Genomic DNA, 19,534 nt, shown 5'->3' on the forward strand with positions numbered 1-19,534 from the left:
GCTGAGATGGAAGTTCAGATGCTAACTGAACTGGTATTGAAAATAAAATTGAGAAGGTGATCCAGATTTTAAGTGGTGATTCTTTAAGTAAAGCTCCAGTGAACAAGTCCTTGTGCCTGTTCCATTTAGAAATCTGTTTAGAAATCTGTCTCAGCTTTTATCACTAAACTGAATGATAGCATAAAATGGCTCTGTTTTACTACCCTACATGTAATGTTTCTAATGACTTAAGGAGTTTAATCCCCTGGGATCAGTCAGAAAAAATATGAATTTCTGTTGTTCATACTCTCCCTATTCTTCATATATCTATACCTATATCTTCTTTCTATATACATATACATAATATATATATATATTATATACTTATATACTATTATACTATATAGTATATATCATATATATATTATATATAGTGTATACTATATATACACAATATATATAGTATATAATATATATTATATTATATATAATATTATGTATATTTTATATATATATATATGAGTGTGTATATATATATATATACACACACTCTTGTATGTGTATATATATATATATATATACACACTCTTGCAGTATTTAGGAGTCTTTCACAATGCCAAACTATCTCATAGCAATATTTTGAGGATGACAGTCTCTCTGAGTTTCACACCAACAAAAAAGCTGAGGTTGCTGGAAAGTCATCGATTAAGCAGTAATAAATGATTTTACCAAAATATAGCCCCAGCTTTCTGTTCTGCTCAACTGATTTACAAATCTAAAAGTTTCCTGAGAAAAGATTTTTCTTTTCAATGGTAATATAATTTTATTTTCTATGCAGTTTCAGAAATAAATATTGTTAGAATGATCAACATGAATCACCCATGTTTTCCAATTAAAACAAATATTTGGAAATGCTCTTCACTAAGCTATGCGTGAAAGTGGCCTAGTATTTTAACTTTTGGAAAATATTTTATACTATGAGCAGAAATGTTTAGTCAACAGTAAAAATCCAGCCTGTAGCTATATCCAAAGTCTGGATTAACAGCTTTATATATGGCTGTATTCAGTCTACATTTTCAAGGAATCACTTTGTTAAAAAAAAAAAAAATAAATAAATAAAATCAAAGTTGTCAGCCTAAAAATGATACTGTTCAGGTTTTAATTAAAAATAAAATTTACAATTGGTAGAATGAATTTTATTATTTACTTTATTGTGCTTCACCTAATATCATGTATGTTTAGCTTCAAATATTTTCATTTTTCATTTATTCCTTGACTTTACCCTAGAAAATTTAGCACATACTGTAAAAGTTATAATTGATTACTATTATTTTTTTTTAATCTATTACCATTATACTTTAAATACTGCATAGGTGTTCTTACCAAGTGATTATATACTGTTCTTAAAATATTTACTTTTTTAAATGGTAGGAGATGTATTCAGTAATAATTTACATATAAATTACATCCCTTGCTTGAAACATGGCAGAACACACAGGATGAAAAGAGAAAGAAGTGATTCCTCAGGTTTGCTATTCTGTCAAATGTGGCTTTCAGATTTGTAATTGGCAAGTGTTCAACTTGCAAATTTAGACTTTGGAACTGAAAAGTGAATGCTTATTCTGCAAGCTGGATTATATTTTTTTAAGATAGAATCACTGCATTTTCCATTTAGCAAATACGGAAAATACTTTTTTTTGGACAATTTATTTGAACAGTTTCTGATTACTTATCTGATGTGAAATCAGCCATACCTCAATAAACCTATCTTCTGTAATGCTGCCAATGCTGTAGAGAATCCTAATTCTTTATCATTGGATGGAGAAGTAGGATTTTGGGCCCAGTTCCTACACAGATTTTCACCTCTGGTAAAACGTCTGGCTTAGCTCTTATTTTGTGGCTCTTTATGTGCAGGTCCTTGTGCTTCACTACTATGTAAGTGTTGCTGAGGACTTAAGATTTGATGGCTTGCTGTAAAGGCTAATGCAGGTTCCAATGTTTCAGTTTAATTCTTCTAAAGATGCAAAGATTTTTTTTTTTTTTTTTCCTCCTGACAAGATTCTGACTTCAAAAAGTAGCTACAGCTTTTGATAAATCAGAATACAAGACTAACAGTTCTGAAGCACCAATCCAGAATTGTCTGATTATTTCTGGCCTTAGTTTTTCTTAACACATGCTTTTTCACCTATCTTTAGTCTTTATCACTTTTGAAATATGTGCTAAGAGAGTTGTGTGATCATATGATTAGAGACTATACCGTAATTCATACCTTAACGCTGTATCATAAGGCTGGAAGATTAAATCTGCAGAGGCTGCCTTTTGACATTTTTCTGAAATTCACACGTGTCTTTTGTCCAAATGATTTTATCAAAATTTTTGCATTTTTTCCTTTTCGTAAAACACACAGTACACATACATAAATGCACACAATGAAAAGGCACTCCAATTCAAACCTTATTAGCTGCTAGTTGGGTCTGCAGTGAGTGATAGCTGTCATAGACTGTCTGTTCTCCTTTGTGTCAGTCATTATTAGAGTCTAGTGTCTGCAGCATGCTTTGAGGATGGATTTCACAGCTGTTTGCTGATAGCAAATGAGCACTGAGACATGTAAGATGTACAGCCCTTTTCACTCTGTGTCATGAAGAGTTGTCCTTCCAACAGTACAGGATACTTCCTTCAGAACCTGGAACCTGACTCTAGAGTTATTAATCTTTACCATTATCTTACCTCAGCAAGCAGTTATGAGGCCTTTTGTCAAAATATCTCAACTCCAGAAATAGTTGCTCAAACTTGCAATATCTTGTTATTGATTACGTGCAATGTTAATTCTTCTGGCTGTTCTGTGGTCTGCTTGTAACCTCTGTTATGAGTCTAGGTGTTGATTGAAACATTGAGATGGGGAGGAAAGGTTCCACCTCCAGGCTAGGCTTTCTCATTCATTATGATTCCTGTTTCCTGAGACTTCAGCATCTTCAGGGACTGGAGTGCTGCTTTGTGTATTACCATCACCTTGGAGGACAGCTGCGCCTCAACGCCAACATCTCCTGGAACATCATGAGACCTACAGCAGACTGATTATGCTTCCTTGCCTTGTACTGCACCAAAAGTCTCCCTCTTTCATCTCTCTGTGCTGCAAAGGGTGTAATTTTTCCCTTCCCACTTTTGTGCCAGGTTTATCCACATCCCATCTGTTGTATCCTTGCAACCCACCTACTCATCACTTACTTACAAACATATTTTGCCCCTCTTAAAATAAAAAGGCAAAGAGCTCTGCTCCAGTATACAGTCCAATATTAGAAGGGATAATCTATGATGTATCTCTCTCCCAGCATCAAGTTACTTTACCCTTACCACATCATCTCATCCCTGTTCCGCAGTTCAATACACCTGTTATACTTTTATTATTCTTCCCATTCCCTCCTTTCTTTACATTTTCCATGGGCCTCTCTCTGTTTTTTCACTCCTTTATTTTGCATCCTGCAACTTGTTTTCTTCCCTATTCCTTGATCTGCTTTGTGGGAATCAGGCTCTTTCTTCCTTTGATGTCATTTGGCATAACTGGAAGTCAGTAAACAGTTTTATTATATTAACACAGGAAAAAACAAACAAACAAACAAACAACAACAACAACAACAAAAAAACAAACTTGCACTGGATTGAAGTCATATGGAGAGATTTTTACTGCTCTCATCTATCAGCCTGCTTTGGGTATTGTTCTTACATCTCAGAGACACATTTGAAGCAATGCCTGAAAGTCAGAATGTGCAGCCGAATCTGGTGGGCTGTATGCTGTAAGGGTCCTGGTACTGTTTCAGGTGAGGTCTGACGTCCTCGCTAGGTGGCCAGCTAATGGACAGAAGAAAGACATGGCTAGTGGAACAGAAACCATGTCAGGTGTCCAACTTTTCATCATAAATCAACATTCAGAATGGAAAATGCCAGCTTCATGCTGTCCAAACTTATAATGTTCTAACATGAAAAAGGTTTGACCATTGAAAGAAATGGTGATAAGGAAGCAAGTGGAGTAACTTCTTATGTGTCACTATAGTCTCTGGCATGTGATTTTCTTTGATGTATGAGCTGTGTTTCTTCGAAATACAAAGCATGCATGTGAAACTTTATGTTGTGAAACTTTAAGTTAGATGATTAACATATGGACAAAAATGTAATTGGTGGTGTGTAATTTCATCTGGCTTTATAAGCAGTTAGGCAATCTTCCAGTCCCATATTTCGAACTTAAGATTCTTTTGCCACTTTCCAAATAAGTCAAATGTAGAATTGGAAAAAGGTTGTAATATATTCTGGTAGTTCCTCTGCTGATTATTCTGGCAGCGTGATTAATAAAATCACATTGTAATTTTACATCATATACTTGATCATATACTTTACAACATATACTTTACATCATATACTTTTGAAAGAATGCTTCATTCCACTAAAAATGAAAATACATCTGTATGTCTTATTGTATACCTTATCAGAGAACACAGAGTTTGTTCTATCCCTTTTTGGTGCCATAAATCATTGGTTGTGCTAAAGAAACAGGAAGAACACTGGATTTTGTAAAACACTGGCAGTCAGGCCAACAAGCTTTTTAAATGGACCAGAGTGACAGATATTTGTCCTTCTCCCTGGTAGCTTCTGAAACTCAAAGGGAGGTGTTCTGTAATGAGGGTGAGAGAAATCACAGTGGATACATCTTCAGTAGGGTGGTAATAATGAGATGTGTTCTTTCTTTGGGGTCCCTGTGAGTCTGGCTCTTCACTGATACAGACAGGATTAAGGTTGTGTGATGAAGAAGTTACTTCATCCCTGGATGAAGTAACCACAGTTGCCTTTAGAAGATCCCTGACATCATTTGGGACACTGACCCAGCAGTGTGGTTAGCCACACAATGGTAATTGAATCTCACAGTTTAAGTGATTGGTCTGGATTCTGGGCAAAGAAGATCCCAACTCAAAAATTTCAGCAGCAAGCACAAGGTCTGCAGTCACTGTCAGTGAGATGCTCAGGGTTTAAGCAGCTACAGAATTACAGAGCAATGGCCACAGGCAGTACTGCAGCTGTCACAATATCTGAATGTCGTGAACTCATTAATCAGAAAGTTTGTCATAGTGTGATTGTCCCAGATCTGGGGATGTGTGGTTGCCAGCAAGAGCATCAGAATTGCACTTTGACTCCCTGTGGAAAAAGTCTTTATTTACTGTATAATTAATTGCTAAATTAAATAGCTGAATAAAACAAGGGCTGGCATTAAGTGTGATGCTAGTTTTTTGGCAGCCCCTCAGGGCAGTGCTCTCCCTCTCAGGGTTCCCAGCATAATTAAATATCATTCAACCTTTGAAGGACTTCTCACACAGGAAGGAAAGAAAAGAGTATGGTAGGAGCAGGGAGGATGGAGGTGAAAGAGCTAAATAGGAGAAAGGGGAAGGTGGAGACAGGATAGGGACAGGTGGGTAAGATTAACACAGGTCCTTCTCCTTTAGCTGAGAGCAACTAAGGATTTCAAGGGATTCAAAAATGTGAGTGCATTATTATGGTATCGACTGCTGTACTGTAAGATATACTGTGTATTTAAAAAACCTTATTTCTTTGGCTTTCTGGTACATTTTTTGCGCAGATATTGTAGGTGTCAGGAAATTGTTTTAGAAGGGTAGGGGCCCCATTTTTGTATGCAGCCACTGCTTTCAGATGCCTCAATTTTAAATCTATAACCTGAAATACAGCAGAAGATAATTTCATAGGAGGGTTGTAGCCACAGATCCTGTTCACCATACTTCAGATTTTTGATACAACATTTCTGGAATTTAAACTACAAGTTTACTTTGGATGAGATCCATGAAATTGGTTTTCCTCTGTAAAAGTACTGTCCCAAAGTGATTTTACAATCCGCATATGACAGCATTAGAAAAAGCTACTATATTCTGGATGCAATGTGCACATTTTATTCTTAGTAGAATAAAAGTGCTGTGCACTGAAAATAAAAATATGCTGCAAGAAGAGCATATGATGCTAACTTGTAACATCAAGTTTGTTCCAGTGATGTTTACAAGTTCTGATTATGGGACTGTGGTTTATAGAAGTTAAAAAGCATTTTGTAGCTTATGAAGGAAGTTAAGAACTACAGCTTTGCAGTTTTAATCAAGAATCATTGATGATAAAGAGGGTAGAATTTTACTCTTAACTGAAGACCTATGTCTAATTCAAGCTTTTTTTTTTTTTTTTTTTTTTTTTTTTTTTTTTTTTCTTCTCAGCAGGGATAAAAAGGAAGGCAATGGGTGGCACAGGATTTATTGACTTAAGAAGTTAAAAATACAGAAGTGAGTATAGAATGGGCCTTAGGGTGACAATCAGAAGGCATTCAAAGAACAAGTGTGTTGATGATTGTCTATCTAAAAGGTAGGTACTTTGTAGACAGATTTGGTAAGGGATCAAACCCTGGAGCTTATTGGTTGAAACTAGCTGAGTTTCTAGCCCAGGGGACTACCATTCCTTTGGAGATCTAGTTTGCTGCTTTTCTACAGGTGCTACCTCTCACCAATTAAACTGAATTTTAATGGCATCATGGGAATCTGGCAAGGTTTTGGTAGTAGTTTTATGGTAACTCACATTTTCTATAGCTTTGCTGCTATAAGCTTTCATATAAATGTATTCAAAGTACCTGATTTTTACTGTGAGCATAAGTGCTCACAGCTAAATTGGGTCTGACTTCAATTGCTGCTAAGAGTGAGGAGGCCACAGAGCAGAACGTGGCTTTTTTTTGACCTGAGGACATACTGAGCATAGTCTCCACAGGGAGCTGCAGCTGAATAGCGGTACCCCAGCTCTGGCACATCTGTCTCTGTGCCTCATGAACATTGTCCAGAGCAGGGGGCACATTTGGCCCTTTGGTGGGTGTTATTTTTCTTAGTTACATTCATTTTAGTGGTCTGACTGAGCATCAGCTAAATGTTTTACTATTTCTTTATGATGCTCTGTATATTCATTAGATGCACAGAATAAAGTAGGTAAATCATACAGCGAGTCTGTGCAAAAAATAAATAAATTCAAAAAAAAAAAAAAACAACACAAAAAAAAAAAACACAACAACAAAAACCAGTTAATCAGTAGATGGAGAAACACTGTTATTAGGCTGTCAGCTGTTCTCAGCAGGGACTTTCAGATACATCACACAGCAGACTTCAGCCAAGTGACCTAGAAAGGTGTATGCTTTATCTAGCTGTCAGACTGCTTCTCAGGGAATAAAGTATCACAAGGTAAGGGTGGGTTGCTGCATGCTGTCCTCTCATAGGACTGCCCTGCTGCAAACAGGTTTCTGCTCTCACCCCACCTCCTCTAACAAACAATACGAGATCTTACAGTTCCATGCACAGTGAAGGAGTTATTTCATTGGGTTGATTTTTATTTGTCAGCCTCCTTCATATCTTCCCATAAATCCATCAAGTGTTTTGCTGGTTTACCAACAGGTAGAGGCTGGAGGCTGCTGTGCTGACCAGGGTTATATCTGAGTGTTTCATTGAATCATCTTGACTGTCTTTACCCTTCTGTTGTTTTCCATACATACCATATTCTCCTTGATTCATTTACTATCATATTCTGTCACTGCATTATGCCAAATCTTGAGCTTTGACTTGGATTTTACATGCTACAAGAATATCAGTATTACTATACTCCTCCTTAAAGGAGCTCTTGTGATAATCAGTTTAAGGCTCCATTTCCAAAGCAACACTATAATATTTCATGCTTTGAAATTAGGCTAAGTGGAATGTGGATACTACCAGCCTCCTACCTCATACAAGTGACTAATCCTGAAGGACTTCTAGTGATAAAAAAGGGGAGGAAAATATACAAGGTGTCTTTGATGGGATATGGATTCTTCTAGCACATTAATTCTGTTTATTTCTAAGCACAACATCAATTCTTACATCCTTCAGAAATTAATTTCTGGGGACAAAATCCAGCAAGAACCCACACTTTTCACATAAGTAAGTTATTGCCATTCAAAATGACTTGACGATATATGAAGTGAAGGCTGCTCTGCCACCAATCTCTCAGGATCTCCATGGGATACACAGATAATGCATGCATTTTTTCCAAACTATGATTATGTTCAAAGGCACACTGTTGGTCTGGCATATCATTTTCTACTGACCTGCTTTAAGTAGTGGGCATAGTTTATCTTAAGCACTCCAGAGACCCTTTAGAAGGATGATAATGAAATTAATTAATGAAAATGGATATCATAATGAGTAATGAACAAGATGCTGAATTTTCTTTACATGTGCATCTCCTAGCCTTGTAGCATGTGCAGGTTCAGTATCCTTTTAATGTAATTTTTCTGTGTGTATCCCATTTTCCAGATTTTTTCACCTGCCTCCAGAGAGTTCATAATTAAGAAACATAATGAGACCCATGTGTTAATCAGTGCTATTGAAAACACTCACAATTAATAGCAGGAGAATGGTGTTAATGTGAGTGCAGTGAGTGCAGATTGACCACTAGCAGTAGATGGGATGTACATATCACTAGCATGCTTCTGGAGATGTTTATTTTATCTATGGTGCTGTGAGAATCAGGCCTCTCTCTGGTGGTTTTGAGGGGAATATATGCTAGCATTTGTACCTAAGAGCACCAGCAGGTGAAACTGACTTTGCTATGTAAATAAAGAATGTAAGCAACAGTAAAATGCATGCATGTAAATGTACAGATGCATGGAAACACATACATACCTACGGACACAGATGGAGCTGGGAAACTCCAATAATCCAAGGCAAACCAAAAAAGACAGAATAAACTTTGACATAGATGCACTGTGCACTTCTTTCATTGGTTTTGCAGAATCTGACTCATGATTTCTGACATGACTGGATAGTGGCACCTCAATGCCAGGTTGCCTATGTTAAGCCTTCAGCCCAAGCACTTTCATCAGTTTAAGAAGATACCTTACCCTCCCCACCCACTATTAAACTTCTGAGTACCATCCAGGCTGTAATATTTTTCTTTTAAAGTTGACATAAGTATATGTTAACAGTTTGATTTTTGTGCTAAAAGAATGGATATTTGTGCCTTTGTCTCTCTCTCTCTCTCTCTTTTTTTTTTTTTTTTTTTTTTTTTTTAATTTATCGTTATCTTACCTGACTAGCCTAGCCTGCTTGATCCTAGTGGGCTGGTACTTTATTTGCCAAGACAGAGGATATCAAAAGTGTGCAGAACTTTTATATATAAACTGAGCTAACATTATACCAAGACCAAGCTCTCTGTTTTATAAGATTTACTTCCCTAGCCTTTGACTTCCTTTTTTCTCTTTCCCCTTCCCCTTTTCCCCTTTCCCTCTTCCCTCTTCCCTTTTCCCTTTCTTGTATTTATTTTTATTTTTTATTTTTCCCCACAATCTTTGTTTTACTTTCTGGGGGAAAAAATATTCTGTCCTTTATTGCTCTTTTAAAGTCAATTCCCTGTTGTCTGTCATGGCTGAGGCAAATAGTGCTTATATTAAAATCTGTAACCCTGTGGGCTCTGATGATTTCAGAAATCTGTTCACTGCACAATCCTGAGAAAGCATCATATTATCCTCCTGGGCATCAACCTCTTGCAGATTTGTTTCCTGTTTTTTTTTTTTTTTTTTTTTTTAGAATAGAAATTTCAACAAGAATGAAATGACTTCCTTAAAAAAGTTGGTGATCTCTTTATTAATATACTTATAGCCCTTGGGCTGGCCTCTACAATTCCATAAGAAATATCTATTCTACTCAGGTATTTACTATTTCAGAGACACTTTGTAAAATTTCTAAACTGAGAGGCTGATACAGTCCGAGTGCTGCTTGCTGATCTGTTCTGTTTTGTTCAGTTGCTTTCTTGATGTTGTTGTTTTTCCTGGAATCTTTTAGCTGTGTAGAAGTTGCTTCTGGTAAATTAACTGCAAAGATTTCTGATTTTCAGTCTCTGTTATTTAATAGCTTCTCCCTTTGTTTGCTGATTTTGTGTGCTAATGTTTGAATTTCATGTGTTTTTCAGGCTCATATTTTCTGTTCTTGTCCTTTCAAATTATTGTAAAATTGTTCTTCCAAGTGGTCTTTTCTGTATAGTTACTTCAACGCACTCCTTCAGTAGAAATTCATCTTTTCTTCAGCTGAAGTCAAATTACATGGTGTGTGTTTCTGTCCTTTTTTCCACTGGTGCAGGTCTGATTTTTGGCTCTTATGTTCTTATCTTATCACTATTTGTGATGATATTCCTATCACTGGAGATCTCAAAGCACTGTAATAAAATCTTTTAGCAGGCTTACAGTGGAAGAATATTTGTTGTCCTCTCTCCTCATGTATAACAGATGAGAACAGATATGATTTGCTCCTTTAAGTACTACCATGCAAAGAGACAAAACACTGAAATAACAGATTATGTTCAGGATAATATCAAGTTCCTGGTTGTTTTATGAGAAGATTAAGGGAAAGAGACCAGTTTACATACTCAAGTTAATGGCTGTATCATAATCACTGTAACAGGGAAAGAACATAAGATAAAGGGTGGCAGCTGAGCAGAATAGCAAACTCCAGTGACTAGCATCTCTTCAGTTTGTGGAGAGCTTCCCCATGAGGTGCAGTTACCAAAGACAATGGATTTTTCTTCTAATATGAAGTTTGTGGTTTAGAAAGTTACAGTGCAATGAAAGGTTTCACTGATAAAATATTTCACTTTTATCTTGATCGAGCATCCCTGCAGTGCTGTGACATAGGAGTTTGTGGCTTGTCATCAGCAGGGTCTTGTGAGCTGTTCAGATGCTGTCCCATCGACTGGGCTCCTCTTTATGACCTGGTCACCAAAAGCATATCTGCACAAAGAAGATGGCTTTCCCTGAAGTGTCCATTCACACCACACAAAGGAAATGAGGGATCATAGGTAGGATATGGGCTATCTCCATCTTGAAAATTATTGCCTCTGTCTCCCTGAGGTGTGAGGTCTGAGCCTTCTGGTTCTTGCCTGGATAATGATTTTGGTATGAGCCTTCAAGGAGGTGGCTTGGTCATCCCTTCTCAAGTGTATGCCATAACTTGTGGGATTGTCACTGTACAATCCCATCACATTCCCATAATTACATCTTCTCAAAAGCCATAGGTTTTCCATGTGACCAAATGACTTCCAGTAATAGACCAGGTTTTCACCTTTATTATCTATCTTTAATTAAAATAAAGCAAAATAAAATTACTTGAAGCACTATGAACAAAATAGCAGAAAAAAATAATTACCAAGAAGGGCATGCCATTATTTATTTATTTATTTATTTATTTATTTATTTATTTATTTATTTATTTATTTTTACCTCCTTAATGAAGACAATAAAGAGGTTAAGATAAAATTTAGGAACAGATAGCAGGGGAGATGAAAACAGGCAAGTGTGGATTATGTCACACTTCAAAATTAAGGTCTAGGAGAATGGTGACTGACAAGTTATGAAATGGTAGCTTCTTGACATAATGTGGTTGATATAATAACTAAAATGCATGCATTTGTATGCTCTTGAGCCTAGTACCTATAATAAAATTAGAATGGGAAAAATCTGTTTGGGGCTTTCTCAGTGTTAGATTTCCAATCTGAGGCTATGTGTTTTAGAGAGTAGCTATAAACAATATATATAACAGAAAGTATATTTTTATGCTAGTTTCCATGCTGGAAGACCTTATTTGTACTTTCCAAAGTAAATGACTATCACTGTCAAGGGAATTACATATCAAACTCTTGTGTTTTAACTTCAGTGAGGCTTTTGTTATGTTTTGCATTCAACTTTTAATTGTGGCCATCTATAATTCATCCTATGATAATACATGATCCATATTTTCATAATCCATTATGAAAAAACTATTGTTCTTCAATTAAACTTGGATGGATGGATGATGTTTTCTTGCTTCTCTGTAGGATCACCTATAGGATACACAGAAAAAGCAAATGAGTTTGTCTAGAATACAGCCAAACCTAATTTAAGTAATGTAGTTACTAGCTGCTCCTAACATCTGTGAAAATAATTTCACTCCAGGCTATTTTAATGTCAGCTTGCTTTTCGGGACTAACTGTGAACAAGCGATAATCATCATATATCATGTAGAATAAGAAAGCAAGTGCAAAGAGTACAAAGTATGTTTGCTTGATATCCTGAAATGACTTATTCTTCAGTTTTGCTTTATCACTTTCTCTCTTCATGTATTTACAGTTTATATAAATACTCTGGGTCTGTGTTTCCTTTGGCTTGGTGTTCCAGAGAGAAAAAGGAAACATAAAATCTTTACGTGAGAGGAATAATTTTCTGTTGAAGAAGAAAGCAACTCTGCTAAGGTGGATAACAGAGAAAAGCCAATTTTCTGAAAAGACCATAGTCTCTTGGAAGCAGCCCACAGGAATTCTTGTTCAATTTAGTATGAAGAGCATAAACACTTGAAGCTGAACTAAAGCAATGGTCTGTTTGTGTGTGTGTGCATGCTTGTCAAAGTGTGCTGAAATCTTTTTGTTTGCTTCTCTGGACTTTGGATTCTGCCCACAGGGATGGAAAACAAGCTGTGTTGGCCACCTACAAGTACGATTCTTCTTCAACTAGTGAGTGTGTAAATGTCCCCACTGTGTTCACTTCATGTAAATCATCTAGACATATGACATAATTTCAAGAGGGTCTATAGACCTCATTGTTTAATAGCATGAAACGATCAAGTGCCACCGCTTTATTGACAGTTAAACCACATTCTGAAATAACTGTAATAAAATATAAAAAACTGTTCTATGTGTTTCTCATAGCCTTCCTGTGCTGGCAGTTCTGTATTTTGTGTGGTTCTGCTTTGAAATGCAGTTATCTGAAAAATGACATTAAAAAGTTCCTTTTTATGTAATCTTTTGTACCTCACTAAGTGCTCAATTTACAAGCAGCATATATATATATTTTTTCCCAACCAGCTACCAGCATATCTGGGATTGAGAACCAGGATCCTCAGTATATACTGTTAACAACACTAAAAGGTCTTCAAGATGAATAATTAGTTTGGTACCTCCATATTTTATATGTTTATAACAGTTCAGAGTTAGCAAGCCTTTCTGTTGGCTGAAAAAGGGAAAGCTCTAGTGTGTGTTGTCTGCGTTAGCTCAGGAGGTCTGGTAGAACAAAAGTGCTGTTTCCATCTTCATCTTGATTGATTACATCTTGCTCTATTGTGTGTGAAATGCAATACAAAGTTACACCCTGGTTCTGCAGTGATGTTTCTGTAACAGTTCCCGATTGAAAGCTGAGGCCTGCCTCGTGGTCAGCTGTTGGCTGCCAGGAGCTGGTGTAGGCTGGTTGGGGCTGATTCATACCTGCAAAATGCACCGAGTGGCAAGAAACTGGTGGTTGAACTAGTACATGGGAGGAGTACAGTAAAGAGATAACAGAAAATGGTAGGATGATGTAAAAGACAGAGTAAAGTCATATGTCTTTCTAGACATATGTCTTTCATTGGGCTGATCTGTGGTGCAATTTGGTGCCAGGCAGAGCCATCATGGTGCTGAATACTTAAACAGAATGGACCTGTGGAGTAAGGAGGAGAACTTTTCCAGATTAATTTTTTTTTTAAATATATTTAGGCGCTGACCTAATCCTGATTTCAATAAGAGTTGAATACCTAAATAACACGTGACACATAGTGATGTCTTTGCTGTCCTGTGTGCTACTTTTATTTGAACAGGCATCTAAATGATGGGAAGTGCTGTGCAAATAAGGATACACTGACAGGGAATATTCTCATTCATTATAAAAATGACCTTTGGAAAATGCACAGTGTATTAAAAAATTTACTGTCAAGGTAATATGACCTACTACACCCATGCTAGACATCAATTTAAACAGAAGTCCTGGTTAAATTTCATTTTAATACTAATGGCATTTTATTCCTCCTTCTTCTGTTTATTTGTCAAGTAGTGATGTACAACTGACAGTACTACTCAATGACAAATAATTTTGTTGTTAAGCATCAGTGTCCAGGCTAGAATTCTCCATTTTCCATCAATCTTTGTTGTCAGGCTATTATAGATTATCCATAGTTGTTACAGTGTTTCTTTTACTTAATGGCATGTGGTACATATGTTGTGGTTTAATCCTGGCAGGCAGCATCACCCAGCCACTCCCAGGTGTGATGGGAGAGAGAATCAGAAAGGTAAAAGTGCTAGGGCTCATGGGTCGAGATAGAGACTGTTTGCTAGGTCAAGCAAAAGCCACACACAAAGGAAAGCAGAACAAGGAATTCATTTGCTGCTTACCATTGGCAGGCAGGTATTCAGCCCCTTCCAGAAAAGCAGGGCTCATCATGTGTAATGGCTTCCCGGGAAAACAAATGCCATCATTGTGGACATCTCCACCAAGCTTTCCCCCAGCTGCTATTGCTGAGCATGGTGCCACATGGTGTGGGACATCCCTTTGGGCAGCCTGGGTCAGCTGTCCTGGCCATGTCCCCTCCCAGCTCCTGGGGCACCCCCAGCTTCCTCACTGGCTGGGCAGCACCAGGAGCAGGAGGGGCCTTGGCTCTGTGTGAGCACTGCTCTGCAGCAACTAAAACATCCCTCTGTTATCAGCCCTATTTTCATCACAAATCCAAAACACAACATGATATGAGGCTCTACAAATAAAATTAACTCTATCCCAGCCAAAACCATGAAAACATGTGACATAATATCTGATATGACTGTAGACATGTGCATTGGTGTTTGTGCATTAAACATTACTCCTGCCTGACAGGTTAGCTCTTTCAGCATTTGGAATGCAAATGTTGCTGGCCAGTGTCTTAAATTAATGTGAAGCAACCCTAAGTGAATGTTCATTTGAATGTCATTATATCAGTTGGCCAGCGTAGACTTATGACAAAATTATTAAGGTTATTGTAATGTTGCAGAAGAGCAGTACGTTGTACATAGTGCTTGCAGCCTTTGACTGTAAACATATTCCTAAACAATTACAAAAGATATATAGTTCCGGGAGTTTAGGTAACAAGTATACTGTGCTCCCTCAAGGTACCTGAATTATTGTAAAGCCAAATGGTCCATAACTTGGTGGTTGTTGGGAGGGAAATAGGGGGGAATCTGTCTTTTTTATTTTTTTTATTTTAAATTCACATGAAGATTAAGCTGCTTTCTTCTCTCAAGTGCATTTTCCCCACTCCGTGGAAGTACCTGCAAGTTAAACGGAAATCTTTGATCCCAAACCACAATCGTTCTTCTAGTAACATTTCCCTGATGTTTTCTTAAGGATTTTCTTGAGTTCCTAGAAAACACAAAGTGTTCATTTTAGCTACTGTACATGCTTTTGGTTGTTATTTTAAGAATGTGAACAATCATATGATTTGATTAGAATACAAAATACAATGAATGGAACTGAAATACTACTTTATTAACTCTGAATATTGAATCACTTGTACAGTGTGCAGTGCAAAAACATGTAGAACAAGCATTTTGCCTGATGTAAATTCATTGCAAAAGGTTCTCTAAAGGCACGTGATGGCAATCAACTCTAATCTGATGAGCTGCCCTATTTGGCTTTCACATATGAACAAGCCATTGTTGCTCCCATTCTCAATGGAGGCTTTTTTTTTTTTTTTTTTTTTTTTTTTTAAACTGCATGTTTTACCCATGGATTACTATGTCAAGCTAATATAAAATTAAATTTCATATCATGTTCCATCCATATGATACAGTCTCTTAAAACTTTAGATTTAAACTACTACACAGTCAGGGAGTATATGGACTGTTTTTGTAGTGAATATTTGTGACTTCTGTAGTTAATATTTGTGATCAGAGCAGAGCACCACTAGCTCTGAGCAGGGTAATATACTTAGGGAAGTCCAAGACACAGAGCTGTACAGATTCAGACATTGGTGTTCTCTGTTGACTTAGCTAAAAACATCAAGCTATTTAGTTCTCCATCAAACTAGGGCCTAAAGCCTCAAAATTTGACACACACCTGACTCCTCGCCTCGCCTCCCCTCCCCTCCCCTAATTAAAAATATCAGGCTTAAATCTCCAAAATATTCAGCTGACATCTTATTTTGTCCTTACTATATGTAAATATAGCCTATAACTGTAAGCTTTTCAGCCTATATATTCTGTAACTGATAGACCCTAGTGGCATTAAAGGAGCTGTAATCATGTAAAAATGTAATTAAGGAATTTTTTTAGAAAAATACATGTACTTTTTTTTAGATCGCCCATAATGGCTCCAGTGTGTAAACATGTAATTATGGAGTTTTCTTAAACGCTTGCTATTTACTCAATAGGCCGTGAGGGCTACAGAAGGAGCTCTTTATTGCTTTGCAGATCATTGAACTTATAGACTGCATAATAGCTCCTTTGAAGCCAACATGTGCTATTTTAATATGGGTGCTGTGCGAGTCTACATACCCACATCCCATTTGAAAGAGAGAATAGTAAAACAATCTTCTAATAGAAAAAGCAGTTGTTCCACACTATGGGAGTCTTCAAATGTTGTTTTGAAGAACAGAAACCCTTACTGATTTAGGAAGGTTTGGGGTTTTGTTAGGTACTCTCTGCCTTTTATTTTTAGGCTGTATGACCCAGATCAACAATTTTGCAGCTAAGTAGCAGCTATCTGAATATAGAGCTTCATAAAAGAAAATGTTGATATGATTTAACAGTTGAGACATGAAGAAGCCCCTTTTTATCTTTATGAATCTAATGCTGGACTTTTCAAGTGCTGGTATGGGAAAGTTGCCAACCTGGATGTAAGAGTGGTATCCGCAGTCTCTCTCTTCTGCCTGTTGTTACTGGTAGTAGTCAGGAGTGTTTTTGTCCTGTTCATTTTCCCAGTTTCAGTCCTGGACCAGATCTCTGAGGTACCTGACAAAAAGAGCACCGAGTCTTTGGGATTATGCCCATAATAAGCCTCAGTGTCTCTTTCCAGGCTGGTGGTGAACTAGGAGGAGAATTCAGCAGCACTTTTCTGCTTTAATGGGAGAAAGAAGTGATGTGGAGATACACAGCAGAAACAAAGGATCAGGAAGGAGCACCACGTTTGAAGCACTTGCTAAACTGGAAGGGGAATTGAGCTGGCAGTTTGTGGCAGGGAAGAAAAGCATCCTGCAGGTGGTGTGGAAACAAAGATGGAAGGAATGAAATCCCTTGTTAGTTCTTCATTGTATGGTTGTTTTTGTGTTCTAAGAGATGGCAGCAAGTATAAGTTATAAGTTAGTTTATACAAGCTATTTCTACAGTAAAAAGGTGAGTATTGTGAAGACCTCAGTAGTATTCCTGAGTAGTGTGGAAACACAAGATCAAAGCTTCCATTTCATAATTTAATTTAACTTCTCTGATGTGTAATTAGTTACATCCAGATGTCTGAGAAATTACATCTGAAGAGTAAAAGTGATACAAATTCTGAGTCTGACAAGACTAATGAGCTAAAAAGCAGCGTGTATTCTGATGACTGAGAAGAGGGTATTGTTCTTTTCTTATTTCATAAGAGCTTGTGTCTACCAAGTGCTTCACAACACAATCAAACTTCATCTCAAAACAGCTCTTTTTGCAAAGGAAAAAAGATGGGTCATGTCAATGTGCATTGTAAATAGCTTAATTTTATGTGCAAGTTAAAAAGTTGCTCACAAATGAGGAATGAATGAATTTAGAGAATAACTGTGCCTAAATATGAATGCTAGCATTCAAGTTAGAGAATTTTAATTAAGATAAGAGTTCTTAAACTGCAGCAATCTGTTAGGATATTTGAGATGAGTGCATTGTGAATGAAGAGTTTGCTCTAATGTCAACATGCATGTCAAAGTTAGATACAGCACCATGAATTAGGAATAACAACACTGTCAAATTTTATGTATGTCTTTCATTTTGTTTTTATGATGTAGCATAATGATGTTTCGTTAGCTGACTAATTTGTTGATGTTCTACTGTATACAAAAGGCCTATTAGATGCACCAACATAAAAACATTTCCTATCAGTCATTCACAGAAGAGTTTATTAAAAGACAACATTGTGAATATCTGATTGGTTCCTAATCCAGTTTGTAGCTTGTTACCAGTGGCACTAATTGGCATTGACTCGGTAGAGATGAATAACATTCTCTCTCTTCTCAGCCCTTAACTGGCTTTTCCAGAGCCATCAAATCAGCATGCAGGTTGCTATGCTTTAACCTTTTATTGAAACTGCTGTGCTGATGAGGCAGGGCCATACAGTCTAGAGCTTTTTCAGAATTGCTCTCTTTTAAAAATATGTTTCACAATCATATGCAAGTAAAATTTACAGAACAGGTAAAAGAAGCCAACTCCTCCTCTACTCAGCTTTTTTTTTTTTTTTTTTTTCCTCTTGAACTGAAAAATCTAGGATTGAAAGTGAAATATTTAAAAACAAGGACATTTTAATCTTCAGACTTCTAAATCTGTGTCTCATAGGGTAAGGTGGATAGATGACTTCATGTCTTTCAAAATTAAGTACATCCGAATTACCTGTTACAAAGGTTTTGTGGAGAGAGGACTGAGAAAAGACAAAATCTCATTTTCCCCAGGAAACATCATGTAAAATGGGGTTAAGTATTTAAAAATGACTCATCGAGATAAAGCTAGTTGCAACTGCAGGAGAGGAGGGATAATAGTAAGTTGATTTGTTTGCTGGAATTGTTTGTCCAGTTCAGACATCTGACTTAGGCTGAGATGAATTGTCCTCAGGATAAACCTATTTCCATTCACCACAGGCAACGTAGAGTTTCTAGTTTATATATAACCAACTTTGGGTGGTTTTAAGTCAAATAATATAAATTTCACCATGACTGTTCACCATTACCTATGGAAGTCCTTGTGCGTCACTTTCAGTCTGTTGTTTATTGAATGCTTTACTCAGAAATCTCTGTAATCTGATGTACAGCAACTTTTAGAAATTAATACTGTTGCAGTTTGTAAGACAAAGTAAGTCCTTGTATGTTCAGTATAAAACCTTAGTTACTACTGTGTCAATGTAAGAAATGTTTCAAAATGCCTGGCAGTAGCACAGGTCTGTGGATAGTGTATAGAAAGTCTTTCATCCTAGCAACTAACATTTTACTAATCTGTTGTTTATTCCCACACTGATTCTTCCTTCAAATACATGGATAAAATCATACGCTGTTCCCCATCTCCTGACTCTGTTAATACCCTTTTGTTTTGTAAGCAGCTCCAATAAAAGAGATAGAGTTGTATTTCCAATATCACTTCAATGAATCAGTGTTGAGAAGTACTATGTGGGGATTCCCTATTAAAAAAATACAACAAAAAATAACATGTAGAGGAAGATCACATGCAAAGTCCTCGGGCTATGCCTAGTTTCAAAATCCTGTTATTTACTGCATATATAAGCACCAAAGCCATCTGATTTCTTCAACTTTGAGTTTTGTGTCATTTTATTGAAGAGTATTTTTTTTAGCAGAGGGAGGAAACTGTTATTTGACATAAAATCTTTAGTATCTTAAACTCCAGGTATAGACTGGTGAAGCATACTTTGCTTCACCTTGTAATAAAATAATATGTGTCATGGGGCAAGTGTAGGCATGCTGAAATGCTT

General features: G+C 36.7%; 1 protein-coding gene and 1 long non-coding RNA gene across 4 annotated transcripts in view; both read left to right on the plus strand.

Moving 5' to 3' along the window:
• The window catches only part of NKAIN2 (sodium/potassium transporting ATPase interacting 2), a gene marked incomplete at its 3' end in the record, with an annotated part of 590,593 nt that overhangs the window by 21,227 nt on the left and 549,832 nt on the right, over nucleotides 1-19,534 (plus strand). The gene's annotated exons all lie outside the window — the stretch shown is intronic.
• On the plus strand, nucleotides 5,415-12,848 carry LOC311434212. The gene is made up of 3 exons (XR_014691320.1): nucleotides 5,415-5,501; nucleotides 6,237-6,378; nucleotides 12,182-12,848. It is a non-coding gene; the product is annotated as an uncharacterized lncRNA (long non-coding RNA).

This window comes from Aythya ferina (genome assembly GCF_964211825.1).
Source record: "Aythya ferina genome assembly, chromosome: 3".
In the NCBI taxonomy this organism is placed as follows: domain Eukaryota; kingdom Metazoa; phylum Chordata; class Aves; order Anseriformes; family Anatidae; genus Aythya; species Aythya ferina.